Source organism: Lissotriton vulgaris, chromosome 2_1, assembly GCF_964263255.1.
Source record: "Lissotriton vulgaris chromosome 2_1, aLisVul1.2, whole genome shotgun sequence".
In the NCBI taxonomy this organism is placed as follows: domain Eukaryota; kingdom Metazoa; phylum Chordata; class Amphibia; order Caudata; family Salamandridae; genus Lissotriton; species Lissotriton vulgaris.
This window is the reverse complement of record NC_141687.1, coordinates 1,679,733,032-1,679,749,428: the sequence shown is the minus strand read 5'-3', so window position 1 is coordinate 1,679,749,428 and position 16,397 is coordinate 1,679,733,032.

The following is a 16,397-nucleotide window of genomic DNA, read 5'->3' as shown; positions in this document are numbered from 1 at the left end:
TAGCCCCAGGGAAAAATCTTCGGAAAAAAGTATACTGCATAAAAGTCTAAAAAGAACCACAAGGATATCCATATCGTCAGTTCCATCAATAAGCGACATAAATCTAGATCATTCAAGGGCTGGTAGCCCACTGGTCATAGGCCATAACGAGGGATGTCACAACACCAGCACCCTATACGCAGCTTATAAGGAACATCCAAATAACCATGCGACCCCAAGGCTGGAGTCACGTCTAAATCAAGTAATGCTTAAACCCAATATAAATAGTGGGGTGTGTAATTTCTGGTTGGAGTCCCAAACCCTCTCTGATAGGAAAGAAAGCACAACATCACACAATGCAAAACAAGACAATAAAACAAGTGTAACTGGTACTAAGCAAATGAAACCGCATAATAAGTCAGTAATAACTATAAGTGAGGTACAAGAAAAAACCCTAAATGGACGGCACCAAGACAATCTATCGATCTTGGAGCTAGTAAACAAAAACCTAATTGAGATATCTAGTGGGTTGAACCAGGACATAGAAGTCCACACACACACAGACTTGCCCAATGGCCCTGATGTTGATCGCCGTCACGAACCATCAATAATAGAAATCTCAAGTGCGTCAGCATTGTCCGACACAGTAACCGCTAAAAGCTCTGGAAGCACATGCTTCTTCAACATACTGGAAACTTCAATTAAAACTCTGAACATGCAGTCCCACAAACTCGACATTCAAATACACCTCATGAGCTCAGTAGCTGAACATATATCCAGCATAAATAAAAAATCGGACAACATGGTTAACACATTTTATATCTTTCAGGACCAGACTCGCCCCTGGGTACCACCCCCAAAATGCACCTGTAGTCCCATACTTGAAAAACTGAAGGATTTGCCATTAATACTCACAGACATCCTACAGGAATGCAAGTAAGCCGAGATACTCCAGTCTGGAGTTTGTGCAGAGCCAGGCACAGCGAGAAGCAGCTAGAGGCACAGCGAGAAGCTTCAGTGTGAGCGTGAGTTACCAGCCCACGGCAGCCACGGTAGAAGTCGTGCCGGCCGAATTAAGCAAGCCAGACCCACAAACGGAGACCAGCGACCCGACCCGACCCAACTCGACCTACCTGAGACCTGCCCGAGAGTACAGGAAAAGTACGCCGCACGTCGCCGTGGTCCAATGACGTGGTCCAGTGACGATTGCTGGGCGGCGGGTGCCGCAGTGGCAGGGCTGCAGCGGCGACCTGAGAAGGAAGCAGGAGGTGCCCGACCCGCAGCCACTACCGCAGCGAGAAGGTTGGTGTGAGAGGTGCGGTCAGTGGTCAGTGGCCGGAGGGAGCGAGCCCGACATTGTAGGCTGCATCAGGAGGGGGGTCTCAAGTACTGCTGGCTGCTCCCCAGGCATGCACATTCGCTAGCACGTTTGCTTGAAGGCCCCCACTTTCAACCTCTCCTCAGCATCGGCATCTTCCCCAGTCTCCGCTTTGTGCCCTAAGTCCTACGTTGTTCTTAAGCAGGGCAAGAGCAGGCAGGAGCGGTCAGGAACCTTAAGAGGTGTGGCAGAAGAGGCAGAGGTACCTGGAAACACTCCCAATCAGCTCCTAGCTCGCCCAGCCCAGCCAGCTTTCCCCCTTGTACAAGTTTTCATCATACATACTGATTCTAAGTCAATCTTGCCATAGCCTCACCAGACCAGCCTGGACTTACCAGACTCAACTAGTCTCTACCAGACTCTATTAGATTCAACCACCGAATTCAGGGCTCAAGGACACCAAAGGAATCAGCGCAACAGCGCAACTGTGTGCCGCCACTCCGACAAGGGAAACGGAAAGGGAAGGGGAAAGGGTAATCTCCCATGAAGAAGAGAAAGGAAAGAAAGGAAGAAAAAAGGAAAAAAGATCCAGGAGAAGGAATGAAAGCAGGAATACAATAAGACCACTATGAGGTCCGGGAGATCTAGGGATCCTTACGTAACCCTGAACTGTACCAAAGGATCTAGGAGAGCAAATAAGGGCAAAAAGAAATCAAATATAGACTCTAGGAGCACCAGCATAGATGACCTGGAAAAAGGGAAGGCAGAGGGTCTGGCTAGGGCTAGGGCTAGGGTGCTCGACCTCGGACCTGGGGATCTGGGTTCGAGTCTCGGTAACGACGCCAAAACCTCCTGTGATTCTGGGCAAATCACTTAATCTCCCCGTGCCTAAAATGAATGTGTGTCCTCATGTAACACAACTGGTGATATGTAAAGTGCTCTGATACCTGATTCGGTTCGGGTCTAGTACGCGCTATATAAAACTCTGCAAAAAAAAAATAAAAGTGAACACCTGGCAATTTAACAACCTGCCAACTCCACTACTTCCGGTTTCCTATTTATCGGAACAAGGGTTTCAGGCAGAGCAACGGAAGGAGCCAACAAGACGGAAGAAGAGAACGCCTCCTCCAGAGGCGTTGGACGCCGATATCGACGATGAAGATGGAGAAGGAGGGGAGGGAGGAAGGAGAAGTAAAAGAAGAAGAAGAGGATGATGTCAGGGACTTCCCAGACTCCACACAGACTGAATTGCGCAGCGGAAATTACAGCGTGTACCACAGAGGGGCGACCCTTAAGTCGACCATTAGGAACTGGGGGCCCGACCTGGCCTTGGTGCGTGAATCGAAAACAAAGGCATTCATGAGCAAGCAACAAGATCTCACCCAGAGTGCCCAAGGTATGGGTTTGACAACAAACTGAACCCAGAAGGGCTCCATCAACCCATTGGGAGCTAAATGCACCCCAGAACACTGGCCCAACTGGTCCAACTCCACCAGAGACTCTGAGGAAAATCGAGGGATTCAAACGGCTCCTAAGGTCCCTAGCATATCTGATGTTCCAGAAGCCCCTTGAATACCTGCATCAGTATCCAACACTTCAAGCAACTCGGAATCCTGGACCTCAGGTCAGGCAACAAAGGTGGGGGAAGGTTCCCCTGGTCCAATACAAGACCCCACATAGAGAAAAACAGACCCTCACCCTCACCACAAGTCCTCAGGCAAACAAAACCAGAACTTAGCAAGTGTATCAGGACATCTGCAGATCAAGATAATGAAACAAAGGTGCAGTCGCCTGCTGGCTATCCCTCTGAGGAACAGGAGTCACACGTGATCAGGGCTCAAGTCCACCATCAGGCAAAATCTCAGCAACCACTAACTCCCGCTCAAGGCCAGTTTCCAGCGCAAGGCATTTCAGTCCCCATTTCACCAAAAGCCTCAGAACCAGAGGCCATGTATCCCACACAAGAAGAGTGGGAAGAATTGGTCGCCCTGTACTCCTCACTGCCTCAAGCGGACCGAAAAGTAACTGTAATAAGCCCAAAATGTAATGTCTCGCAACCTAACATCAGGATTCCAACATCGCAAGCAAAGGCTGATATATGAGAATCTCTCCTGCACACAATGCAACTGTCTGTCAACGCCATCCAATATCAATCGGATACAATGGACCTCCAGTTACCAGTTCTACATTCGTTATCAGTCTTTGTCTCCAACATTGACAACAAGCTAGCTGAACTGAATAAACTGGTCAAAAGGGCACTAGAGGAGACAGCACTGATACAATCAAACTGCCCCGGCATAGCAATCGTGGATAAGCTGGCTACACTCCCAAATGCAATGGATAACCTCCTTACAGGTATCAGGGAGGCAATTAAAAACAATTCATTAACGGGTCAACTCGAAAGGAAAAATAGTACATGGCAAACAAACAGCAGGGAAACTCTGCCTCCACCAGAGGAGCTCCTCCCCCAAACACATAAAATAAAAAATGGCAAGCGAAAAGGAAAGCGCAAGACTATCAAGAGCCCAAGGACTCTCCAGGGAAGGAGAAGCCCCTCTATCAGCAAATAATGACCCAATTCCCACTCTGGAATCCAACCAAAAGGAAGACCCGTGGGGACATGGGCATTCCCCAAAGTGGGGCAGAAAAAAAGGAGGAAGGGCTGCAAGCTAAAGCTAGGCACGCTGACTGAGGTAAAGCTTTGAACAACCAGGTCAGCATTCAGCTTCCAGGCTCAATGCTTGTTTAGTCTGCTCTAATGGGCCCTGATACAGATACAGAAGTGGACTCAAGCTCCTCTCCTAATCAGGATCTGAGGCATACACGTCAAAGGAAAAAGAACAGGAAAATAAAGACTTCTAATACAACGTCCCCAAAAAAAGTTGTCGGCCCTGCCCTGAGGAGCTGTGTTAAAGTTATAAAAGCCAACACCAGCGAGGGCCCGAACGAAGGTGGTGAAAAATCCATGTCTAACCTGAGCACCACTAGAAATAAAAAACCTTCTCCTAATGTTGGCAATGAGACACAATTAGACAATCCCCCAGTAGCCTCTTCAATAGGAAGTCCTTCAAATCAGGTGCAAATAAGAGCAGATGACCCATAGGCCCCTGACCAGAGAATGCCAGCAGAGGTCCTCATTAGGGCTGAGACTACCCCCACATATCTGCAGAGCGATTCAAACAGGATAAAGGTGCATTCAGGTAACTCTGCAATTGTATTGATCCCGGAATATACATCAAGGGGCTCTTTTGATATCCTAAACAGGGGCAACATTCTACGCTTATTAAACTCCATAGATACCTTAACAAACATATCCACCAAGGATCTGGTCTCAGTGGAATTCACAGTCTTACCAGAACACCCAGGGGTGGAAGTTACTAAAACAGTATGGGCCTCAACTGATTTGGCCGAAAGCGTGTTCAACGAACAAGCGAAACTCAATAGCTGGGGCATACTACATCGCCCAGTTGTAAAACCCAGATACCCAGATCCCTTGGCAAGCGACTACTTACATCGCAACACCCAAAATCAGCCAAATCAGGACCATCATTCGCTTTCTGTATTGCGAGGGGCCCGTAGTAAATCCCCGGTCAGCCAAGAACAACAAGAACTGGGTGTCAGAAGGCAAAACCCTGTGAATGAGTGAACTAACTCTGACTGGACATGGTTGAGCAGGTCCATAAACAATAAGCCGGAAAAACACTAACATGACAACCCTGTAATTGGGAAATCGTTCAAAAGCTTTACAATCTGCTCCTGGAACATCAATTGCAAAAAACACAGTTGATGGACAGAATGCAGAACAATGTCTTACATTCACCCCAGTACAAAGATCTGGGCCTACATCCATCGTTTTTTTGCACTCCACACCACCCTAGGTCAGATAATGGCTATATGCAAATCAGCCTTGACCCTGTGCCTCATGGTCTACATTCTGTCCATCAACTGTGTTTTTTGCAATTTTCACCTGGAACATCAATGGCATCGGGGACAACTCATGGACGCAGATCTAAAACATTACATGCAAAGCTTTGATATCATAGCCCTGCAAGAAACTTGGTCAGATTCTCCAACACTACTTCCAGGCTTTACCTTGAACTTTACTCCTCCAACCCAGTCTGCAAGATTTATCCACAAAAAAGGAGGCATTGTTACATACAGTTCACTAAAAAGCACGAGTACAGTGGAGCCGTTGTCATACAAACTAGACTCTCCGAACACAATGCAAGTATTACGAATCGCCATTTGAAACCAGGGAAAGATAGAGGAGATAATTTTAATAAACCTTTACCTACATCCCCGAGGTAAGAAGGAAGGAGCTCGGCAGCTGACAGAAGAGCTTGTAAAGCTAATAACTGCAGAGTACACAAACAGTTTGATTGTCAGCGGTGACTTCAATCACAATATGCTCAATAAATCCGCAACGGAAGTCAGCACCGTTGACGACCCATTTGCTTTGGAACAATACTCTCAGGATAATTCTTCAGGGGGAAGAACTACAAAGCAGCACTCCAACTTCTAGGAACACTTGAAGGTCTGGATCTTAGAGCGCTCAATGGAAGATTCCCAGGGGATCGTCCCCAAGCAGCAACTTTCGATAGCACAATGACCAGCTCAACAATCGCCTTCACCTTCTTCTCGGGTAACTTGTTCCGAACAACTACTGACTTCCATATTGGCTTACTTGACTATAGTGATCACTTACCTCAAGAAGTGACACTAGAAGCCTTTACAATACCAATACCGGCACGTGCTATTGGTTATGAACAAGTTTTTACAGCAAATGATAGGCGTTTAAAGTGCAGAACAGATGATCCCTTGGGTCTTCTGCTTTGTGCCAAGCAAGTAATTGGCGAAACACAAAATGAAACAAAGGACCTAAGTGCCAGCTGGGAGACATTTACAGAAACTTTACGCAAAAATATGGGAAAAACACAGAGGAGAAACCGGCCTGATGGAGGGAGTAATACTGACAATCACACGCAGTACTTTAATCTCGCTTTGATGAACAATGCTCGCCTAAAAAATTAAAAAACTCTTACCGGCCAGACTTTACGAAGGGCAAGGAAAGACCCCGATGCCAAGGATGAACTGAGGCTGTTAAAGCGTGACCGCAGGAGGTTGGCCTGGCGACTTAGGCGGGAATCAGAAGAGGCCCTCTGGGTCAAACTTTTATATGATGCCAAATCAAACAATAGCACGCAATTCTGGATAAAGATTAACAATCTGTCCAAGACGCAGTATCAAGACATCAACTCCTTTGTCCAAGAAGACGACTGGATAACCTTCCTTAGTACGCACTTTAGGGGCACAGATGGCAACATCCAAGGTACCGCCAAACCTATAAAATGCACCAAGGACTGTTTAAAATTCAGCCGTGACTGCCACGAGCTCCAGCAGTCAGATCAGACCTTTGTAATCAAGTGTGCGCGGGGGCCCCGGGTCCAAACGGAATTCAACCCCTACTGTTCAAGCAAGATCCCGCATTTTGGGCAGCAGTCCTTAAACCAATGTTTGTTAAGATTTTGCAGTCTTCTTTAATTCCATCATCGTGGAGGGGAGCCATCATTTCACCTATCCTCAAAAAAGGAGACCAAAGTGATCCAAAAAATTATCGGTTAGTGGCTCTGCTCGATAATGAGGCAAAATATTTTGCGGGTCTCCTTCTGGAGGAACTGTTATCCTGGGCAGCTGATGTCTCAGCAATCCCATACAACCAAACAGGCTTCTGCAAAGGTATGGGAACCTCCTCTAACATCTTAGCACTATCTTTACTAGTTGATGCAGCCCAAGAAGCGAACCAACCACTCTATCTGTGCTATATTGATTACAGTTCGGCTTTCGATCATGTCAACAGGAACCTTCTGTGGGAAAAATTACACAAGCTGAACATCCCCTCGCTGCTTTTAAAACAGTTAATTCTTCTTCACAGCGACACATGGGTGCAAGTTAGGCTAGGCACCGGTGACCATCTTACAAGAAAGATTCCAACTTATACAGGAGTAAAACAGGGCTGTGTATTTGCCCCAACACTCTTTAATCTCTTTATGGGAGACCTATCCAACTTGTCGAATGACTGTAACTCACACGTTCCAAAGTTATGGGGCTCACAAATTTCTAACCTACTCTATGCAGATGATCTGTTACTCACCAGCCGTACCCCGGTTGGCCTTCAGCGGCTGTTGGATATTACTTCAAGATATTCAGCTGCCGATAGACTTACCATCAACCGCGAAAAATCAAAAGTTATGTGTATTAATCTTTAAAAAAAAAAGCTACACAAAACTGGCTCTTGTCATCCAGCAAGCTAGAAAAAGTCAGCGAATATCGATATTTGGGGGTCATCATAGACCATAAGGGCAACTTCACATCACAATGTGAATCCATAAAAAGGATTATCTGCGGCAGCGACACTCAGAACCTTAAAAAACACAGTCTCTGGTCCAAGTTTACTTCCTCTTATAAAGGTAATACAGGCAAAGTTAATCCCAGCCATAACTTATGGCAGTGAAGCTATGAGAGGGAGGGACGCTCCCTTATTAGACAGAACGGTGGCAAAAGCACTTCGTATACCTTCCAAGGTATTCATCGCCGTCTCAAATGAGACTAGAGTTTGGGTTACAAAAAGAAAAGCTGGCACGCAAGGGAGCCTACATATAAACCTGGCATAAACTAAGCAGTGGAGAACCGAATACCTTAAACGCTCTCCCGTGGAAGGAACTTCAAAACAAAGCAACATGTCCAGCAAGGAGGTACCTGGAGGGAGCCATTGAGGACTTTGGCGTACAGCAACTCAGGGCACTCCCAGTCTCCACAGCAGTCTTTAAAAGGTGGTCAATAAGACAGCCCGGAAGGAATCAGTGCTGCAGGACAAAGCCACTCTAATAGAGCAGGCTCGCGGTTGGCTTACAGTTCAATCGTTCACCGTGCCTTTGCCCCAAACCTACCTGCAGATAGGTTTTTCCAAACAAATAAAAGAGAAATTTCGGAAATTTCGCCTGGGGCTACTGCCTTCAGCGGCCCACTTGCCTCCATGGCTATGGCCATCGTCACCAACAAGATGTCGACTTTGCGGGGACGGCAAGGAAAACATAGTTCACTTGATCACCACCTGTACCGAGCTCACTCAAGAACGACGAGTCTTCCTGCGACCGCTTTTTAACTTCCACAAGATACAGACCTGTAGACAAGCAGTTCTGGCCTGCTTTAAAGGGGACAACATCCAATTGAGCTGTCGAATGGTAAAAGTTCTCGAAACAGCTAAGGCCCGCTTCAAAACCTTGAAGGAACCAACCAAAACGAGTAGTACCTTAAACTGTCCAAAGGATGAGCTTAACGGTACCCCAGAAGACCAACCTCTACAGTGACACTTTTGACTCTCACACATATTGATTAGTACAGACTTCACAATAGGGTCATTCTGAATTGTTACTATAACATTACCGTTCTCCTCCACACTTTGAGGATTTTCTGACAACTAGATCGTTTGGAATGATGATAAGTCCCTTCTAATTGTGATGTCGATATTTTAGCCAGTATTCTTGTTTACTTGCTTTATGTACAGAATTTTAGTTTTTAACACGTTTAAATCAGACATATATTTTATAAATTGAAGCTTTTTCTTTTGTTAACATTGTAAAGGTTTTAAATAACCATGAACAATAAAGTATGTACATAGTGTAAGTACGCAAACCAGGGCACCAATAGTATATTAAATGGAAGAGACCTCATTTCCTTAGCCCACTACAAAGACACGCCTAAAGAAGAAATAATTAAACTCAAAAAGAGGAATGAAGACCATACAGCAGTAGTAGTACAACAAACAATAGAACAAAAAAAGAAAAATACTTTAATAAAAATAAGAACTGATGAATTAATTGAAGAACAAAATTCAATAGGGGCAAACCCTCTGTAAGGCATAACAACAGCCACGAATCATCAGAAAAAGACTGGAAAAAAAATTCAAACAACCAACAAGTTCTAATCAAACGGCAGAAAAAACGTGCAAGAAAAAACAGAAATCAACTACTAAACCGCATACCTGCCAATAGGCAGGCTTTGATCAACTTTCCAATTTTTAACCGTCCAAAAATTTTACCAAAACCCAAACTCGATATTGAAGAGGGGTTACATCAGTTACCCACAATGACAAAGCTCCCAAGTAAAACCAAAGAAAAAGGACAACAGCTCACCATTACAGGAGCAAACGAGTTAGCCTACATGGTAAGATCAAAAACACCCATACTAACAGAGGAGATTGTCCAAGCAACAAGTTCAGGAACACGCGACTCTATCCATAGCTTCAAGTAGCGCAGATTGGAGTCTGGAAAGTGCCGATTATGACTTCACACAATCAAACTCCAGGGAGTCCAAAGTGTGAACCAAAAAACAATGGGAATAAATCACGACAAAAAGTATGGACCTCTCAGCAAGATTTCAAACACCGTACAAGGGATCAGGAGTGCAGAAGGCACGAGTCAAGCAAGCAGGGATGCCAAAGGGTGGTCACCAAAGGCGTTGATAACAAACATAAAATAACTCTTATCCCGCACACAACCTTTGGCACCAATGCCACTACTAACAAAAGGGATAAAAAAATGTAAGACAAGTCACAGCAAAAGCTGACAAGATCACGCAAGACCAATTACAAGTAAAAATAATCACAGATCAGTATGTTCAGCAACAAAGCATAGGTCCGGAAACAGCAACTATGATAGGTCCTTATTCTGTGATCTCCACCAATGAACACGCCCACAACTCAGAACTGCGTGGTCAGAAAAGAGCGAGTCTGAAAGTAAAGGCTAAGGCAAGCAAGATACCTGAGCAATCAGAGAATGACGTCCACAGCCAAAAAGAAAAAAATACATGTGATGACGTAAATGATAATGGAAGCAATAAAATGAGGAGAATTCGGACAAACTACCACATACAGTTCACCCGTGAGCAATCGTATGACACGAAATTAATAACAATGGGAAGGTTACTCTTTATCCTTAACTATAAAATACAAGGCACACAAGATTATCTAAACCGAGGAAATATCCTACACTTGACATCCGCAATTCTGAGCCTTAACCATATAACATCTACTGACTTACTAACAATAGAATTTATCAACCTCGGCAATAACACAGCTAAGGAAGGTACCCTCGCAACCTGGAGGAACGCGGAAATTGTTAAGGAGATACTCAATGAAACCACTAAATTTGAAGAGTGGGGAATTTCTCTTAAAGAAGAGGCAACGCCAGGTTATCCGTCCCCCCCTATTAAGGAAGCGTGCCAAAAGAGAAGATTACCCATGGGCAAGTCGACCTACACATTCGGTATTGCAAGGTGCCAGGGGTGCGGAATTCTTTAAAATTGAACGGCCGAACAGACAAAACCAAGGTACAAATGAAGACTGAATCTATAGCCGCACAGCTAAAATCGATCGAAGCTCAGTAAAAGTTCTTTCCTGGAACATTGCCGGTGCAAAAGAAATCCTAAACGACAACAGAAAAACGGGCACTTGCGACAACTATGACATCATAGCCCTGCAGGAAACATGGTTAATTGAGCCAATTGACGTTCCAGGCAGATTATGCTTTCATGTCAGTGCAACCTGCACTCAGCGTCATGGGCGAGCAAAGGGGGGTCTGGCGGTCTATATAACCACTGCTTTAAACATCAAGGCCTCCCAAATGGCCGCTTCTACGGCAGACATGCAAATTATCAAACTAGAAAAGGTTTCACAGGCAAGCATTAGAACTATTATCCTAATCAACATATATGCTCACCCAAAAATCAAAGTAAAAAAAGAACTATTCAAATACATTAATAATGTCATATCCGGTTTCCGCCTCGAACAACCAGCATGGGAGATAATCCTTACAGGCAATTTCAACGCTAATCTTTTACAACACCCGGAAGACGAGGATAATATCATCACCGCCAACGAACTCTGGGGCGTCGAACCACAGGAGATTCCGCCCTCAAAGAAGATAGACAAAGTGGGCGAACAGCTGATGTGTAACCTCGAGTACCAAGGGTTGCAAGTGCTAAACGGAAGAACCAAGCAGGACAAACCCCCCTCTAGCACTTATATAGGCCCCAGCACAAGCACAGTCCTGGATTATACCATAGCCTCGCTTCCTCTTTTAGGATTAATCAAAAAGTTCCAAATCATATGCTCTCCAGATAGCGACCACTCAATGCAGCACATCGAAATTAAATTGGCACCTAATAAATACTCACAAGCCCCAACAACATCGGGGGAAACATCAACAATCAACCTGAAGCGCCTAAGGTGGACGAGTAATTCACTACCACAAATAGCACAGGACACAAAGAAGCTAATTCAAACGCTAACTCAGGAAAACGAATTGTGCGCAGAAACATGGTCTGCCTTCATGAATAAACTACCTAAGACTGGTGTCAATCTTAAAAAGAAGTCCAACCAAAAGAACAATGGCCATTTCAGCAAGACCATTCTTTCCTTAGGAAGATGTCTGCGAAAGTCCACGAGGAGAGCCCATGGTCACAGCTCAAATTCAAATGCTTGGCAAGTAGTACGATCAATAAAGAAACAATACAAGACACAAATCTGGTTTGAAAAAAAAAACCAGGTCACTGACTTTCGGACCAAAATATTACACAACATAAAAAAATCAGACTCCAGAGTATTCTGGTTGCAAGTAAATTCATTGAACAGACCAGCACAAACAATAAGCATGACCTGTATCACGGAAAAGGCATGGGTTCAGTATCTAGTTGATACTTTTTCAATAAACTCATTGACGCCTCGGATAACAACAGCAATCACAGCACATAAAACATCAAATGTGGTGATCCTGAAGACCCTGTCCTTGATCAGTTAAACAGCTCAGGTATCAAACAGCAAGGTCCAGACCAAACACCGCGAACATATGAGGAACTAGAAATATTACAAATAATAAAAAGAAGTAGGCAAGACAGTGCACCAGGACCGAATGGTTTCCCCCAGGCTATTTACAAGGAGGACCCTAACTGGGACCGTCACTTCAACTTTCTGTTTAGGTCAATAAATAACACAAGTCGGCTCCCAGAAAGCTGGAGAGGGGCGATCATTAATCCTATCTACAAAGGCGGAGATCGTAAAAATCCAGCTAATTACCGACTGATAGCACTCATTGACGCTGAAGCTAAGTATTATGCATCCCTGGTGCTAACTGACCTTATACAATGGTCTGAATACAATAACAAAATCCCGGTAAACCAGACAGGGTTTCGCCGCGGCACAGGCGCCATGGCTAATGCCATGGCGATAAGCTTAATAGCCGAAAAAAGTCTGCAAAACCACCAAGCGCTGTATTCCTGCTTTGTAGACTTTAAGGCGGCCTTGAACCGCATCAGCAGACAACTACTCTGGTCAAAACTAAAGCAACAGGGCCTGCTGGATTCAATCTTAAACCCAATAATGGACCTGTACACCAACACCTGGATGCAGGTAAAGATCGACAACGGGCACCGGCTAACGCGGAAGATCAGTACTTACGACGGATTAAAACAAGGCAGCGTTTTGGCCCCCCCTTCTTTTCAATCTATTAATGGCCGACTTAAGGTCAAGACTAGACAGGATAATTGCTCACCAACCACGGCTAGGAACACTACGCCTAACACATCTTTCCTATGCCGACGATGTGGTCCTCCTCAGCCAGACGAAAATAGGTTTGCAGCGTCTCCTGCAAGAACTGGCCGGATACACAAAACAGACCCTTCTTGAAATAAATAGTAAGTAAACAAAGATTATGATAATAACTCGCCGCTGCAAAGCACCACCAATCTTTGTAATAGACAAGAAATTGGAAGTAGTGGAAAGCTACAAGTATTTGGGAATACATCTGGACAGGCGCCTCAATTTTTCTTCGCATTTCGACGCCGTCAAAAAGAAGGAAACAGCCTTGTAAAACGCAATTAGCAGTTTATCTAAGCAATTAAAAGGCCCTTTGTTCAATTCCTCCTAACAGTCATCAAAGCCAAGCTACTTCCAACAATAGCCTATGGCAGTGTGTTAGATCACAGAAGGAGTGCACAGCTCTTAGATAAAATCCAAACGAGAGTGTACAAGTGTGTATTCAGCTTACCATATGACGCCTCTCCCGCACAGGTCCGACTCGAGTTTGGCCTGCAGTCCCAAGTACTGCATAAAAAAGTACAAGATGGCTAAATTCTGGTATGACATCTGGATGAACCGGGAACTAGAAGTCAATTGCGCGATGTGGGAAGCAATGCAACACAGCCCTAATTCTCAGTACGCCAAGTTTTTAAAACTCTCCCTTGAAACCACCGAACTAGCATCACTGTGGAAAACCAAGCTATCTGTATCAACATTCAAGCTGACAATAAAAAATGCGGCCAACAGGCACTCACTGATCAATGATAAGACAACCCTGAGCCACCGCTCACATACCTGGATGACAATACAATCATTCAAAAAGCTCACACCTGCAGCTTATCTAGGGTTTGCTTTTTCATCATATGTCAAACTCAAATACCTCAGCTTATGGATGGGCAACCTGCCAACAAATGCTGAACACCCTGACTGGAGGACGCCAGGCACCAAGGAGTGCGACTTATGTGGTGCCACAAAACAAGATTTTATCCACCTGATTTGCATTTGTCCCGTACTGGACCAGGAACGCCAGAGCCTGTTAAAAGCGAAGTTCAGTGAATATGGAAATCGCACCTGCCGTTCTGCGACTATACAAGTCCTGTGCTCAGTGGACCCGCAACTCATCTGTAGATCAGTTAAATTTATCACCAAGTTTGAGAAAAAAAGAGGAACCTCTGCAAAGAGTCAATGCAACCCCGGATCTCGCTGTTCCGTAACAAGTTCAAAGAATATGGAACTCGCACCTGCCGTTCTGTGATTACACAAGTCTTGTGTTTAGTGGACCCACAATTCCTCTGTAGATCAGTTAGATTTTTCACTAAGTGTGAGGAAAAATAGAGGAACTTCTGTAAAGAGCCAACACAAACCTTGATCTCGGAGTTCCATAACTGTTTCTTCAAATAGTGACTTGGTTTTTTGGGATATCACATTTTACCTAGGGTTTTAATTTTTAATCTTTTATGCATTTTCTCACCAGTTTTAACAATTACTGCATTTTACTTTTGTAATGGTTTTTATTACCTATACAATAAAATAATTTACTTACTGGTTGAGTAAACTTCTGGGGCCAAATGTAGGTAAAGTACATTTACTTATTCTAGAATACCGAATTTTACCGATTCAGTATTCTAGAATCGGTAAATGCTATGTAGCTAAATATTCGGTAAGTATTACCGAATTGATACAAATCCGTATTTACCGAATCGTTATTTACCAATTCGGTATTTTCCATTCATTCCTATGGGCCGGGAGGCCCATAGGAATGAATGGGATTTACTGAATCGGTAATTACCGATTCGTTAAAATGGGGAAAACATTCAAGGGTGCCAGGATGTCACTTTGACACCCTGTTGCACCCCTGAATCGTGCTTGTGTGCACATGTGGCACCCATACATGCTCTAAGGGCATGTATGTCTGCCACATTGCACAGTTGAAAAAGCACAGATTTTCATTTTCAAAGGTATTCTGTATTTACCACCAACTTATAGTTGGTGGTAAATAACGAATCCTTAAAGCACATGAGCACTCTAAAATGTGCTTCCTACATGCCATTTACCGATTCGGTAAATACTGAATTTGTAAATTATGATTTGGTAAATACAGAATCGGTAAATACCAATTTGGTATTTACCAAATCATCACCTACATGGCAAATGGCTCATTACTGGTCGGTAAGTCTGAAATTTACAGAATTTCAGGTTTACTGACCGGTAATGAGCCACCTACATCGGGCCCCTAGTGCCTAGATGCTTACATAACTACATGGGTAGTTCCTGCAAAGTTGACTTAGTGCATCAGTAGGTCCTAACTAATTAGATGAGTGCATGACTAGTGTCTGAGTGACTGCATAATTCCATTTTTAAAGCTTGAGAGATTGGATAAAAGTAGGTATACTGCTGGGGGGACTGTACTAGTGCAAGACTATTGGCTTAGTAATAAAATGACTGCATAGGTACTGGATGGGTAATCGGTTTACCACAATGGTACTCCCTACATAATTACATGAGTAGACTCTGAGTGTTTCATCAGTGCATGCATACGCCTCAGTATTTCAATGACTGCATATGTTGTAAGTGGATGTTTAGATGGCTGCACCAATGTTTGAATGCTTGCATAGTTACAGCCTTGTTGATTGCATAGGTCAATAGATAGTACCTAGAAGATTAGATGAATGTATACGTAGTGCTTGCATACTTTAATAACTACATCATTTCTGCCTGTCTGATTGCAGGAGTACATGTATAGTTTCTCGATAATTGAAAAACTCCATGGATAGTGAATCACTAATATGATCACTGCCTGAGTAGTAGCTGGGTGATTCCAAAACTACATACTGACTTTGTTCTGCATTCTGTCCATCAATTGTTGTTTCTGCATTTGTCACCCCGAGTGACAGTACGCCAGGTTTTTAAAACTCTCCCATGAAACCACCAAACTAGCATCACTGTGGAAAACCAAGCTACCTGTATCAACATTCAAGCTGGCAATAAAAAAGGCGGCCAACAGGCACTCACTGATCAATGATAAGACAACCCTGAGCCACTGCTCACATACCTGGATGACAATACAATCATTCAAAAAGCTCACACCTGCAGCTTATTTAGGGTTTGCTTTTTCATCATATGTCAAACTCAAATACCTCAGCTTATGGATGGGCAACCTGCCAACAAATGCCGATCACCCTGACTGGAGGACCCCAGGCACCAAGGAGTGCGACTTATGTTGCGCCGCAAAACAAGATTTTATCCACCTGATTTGCATTTATCCCGTACTCGACCAGGAATGCCAGAGCCTGTTAAAAGCGAAGTTCAATGAATATGGAATTCGCACCTGCCGTTCTGCGATTATACAAGTCCTGTGCTCAGTAGACCCGCAACTCATCTGTAGATCAGTTAAATTTATCACCAAGTTTGAGAAAAAAAGAGGAACCTCTGCAAAGAGTCAATGCAACCCCGGATCTTGCTGTTCCG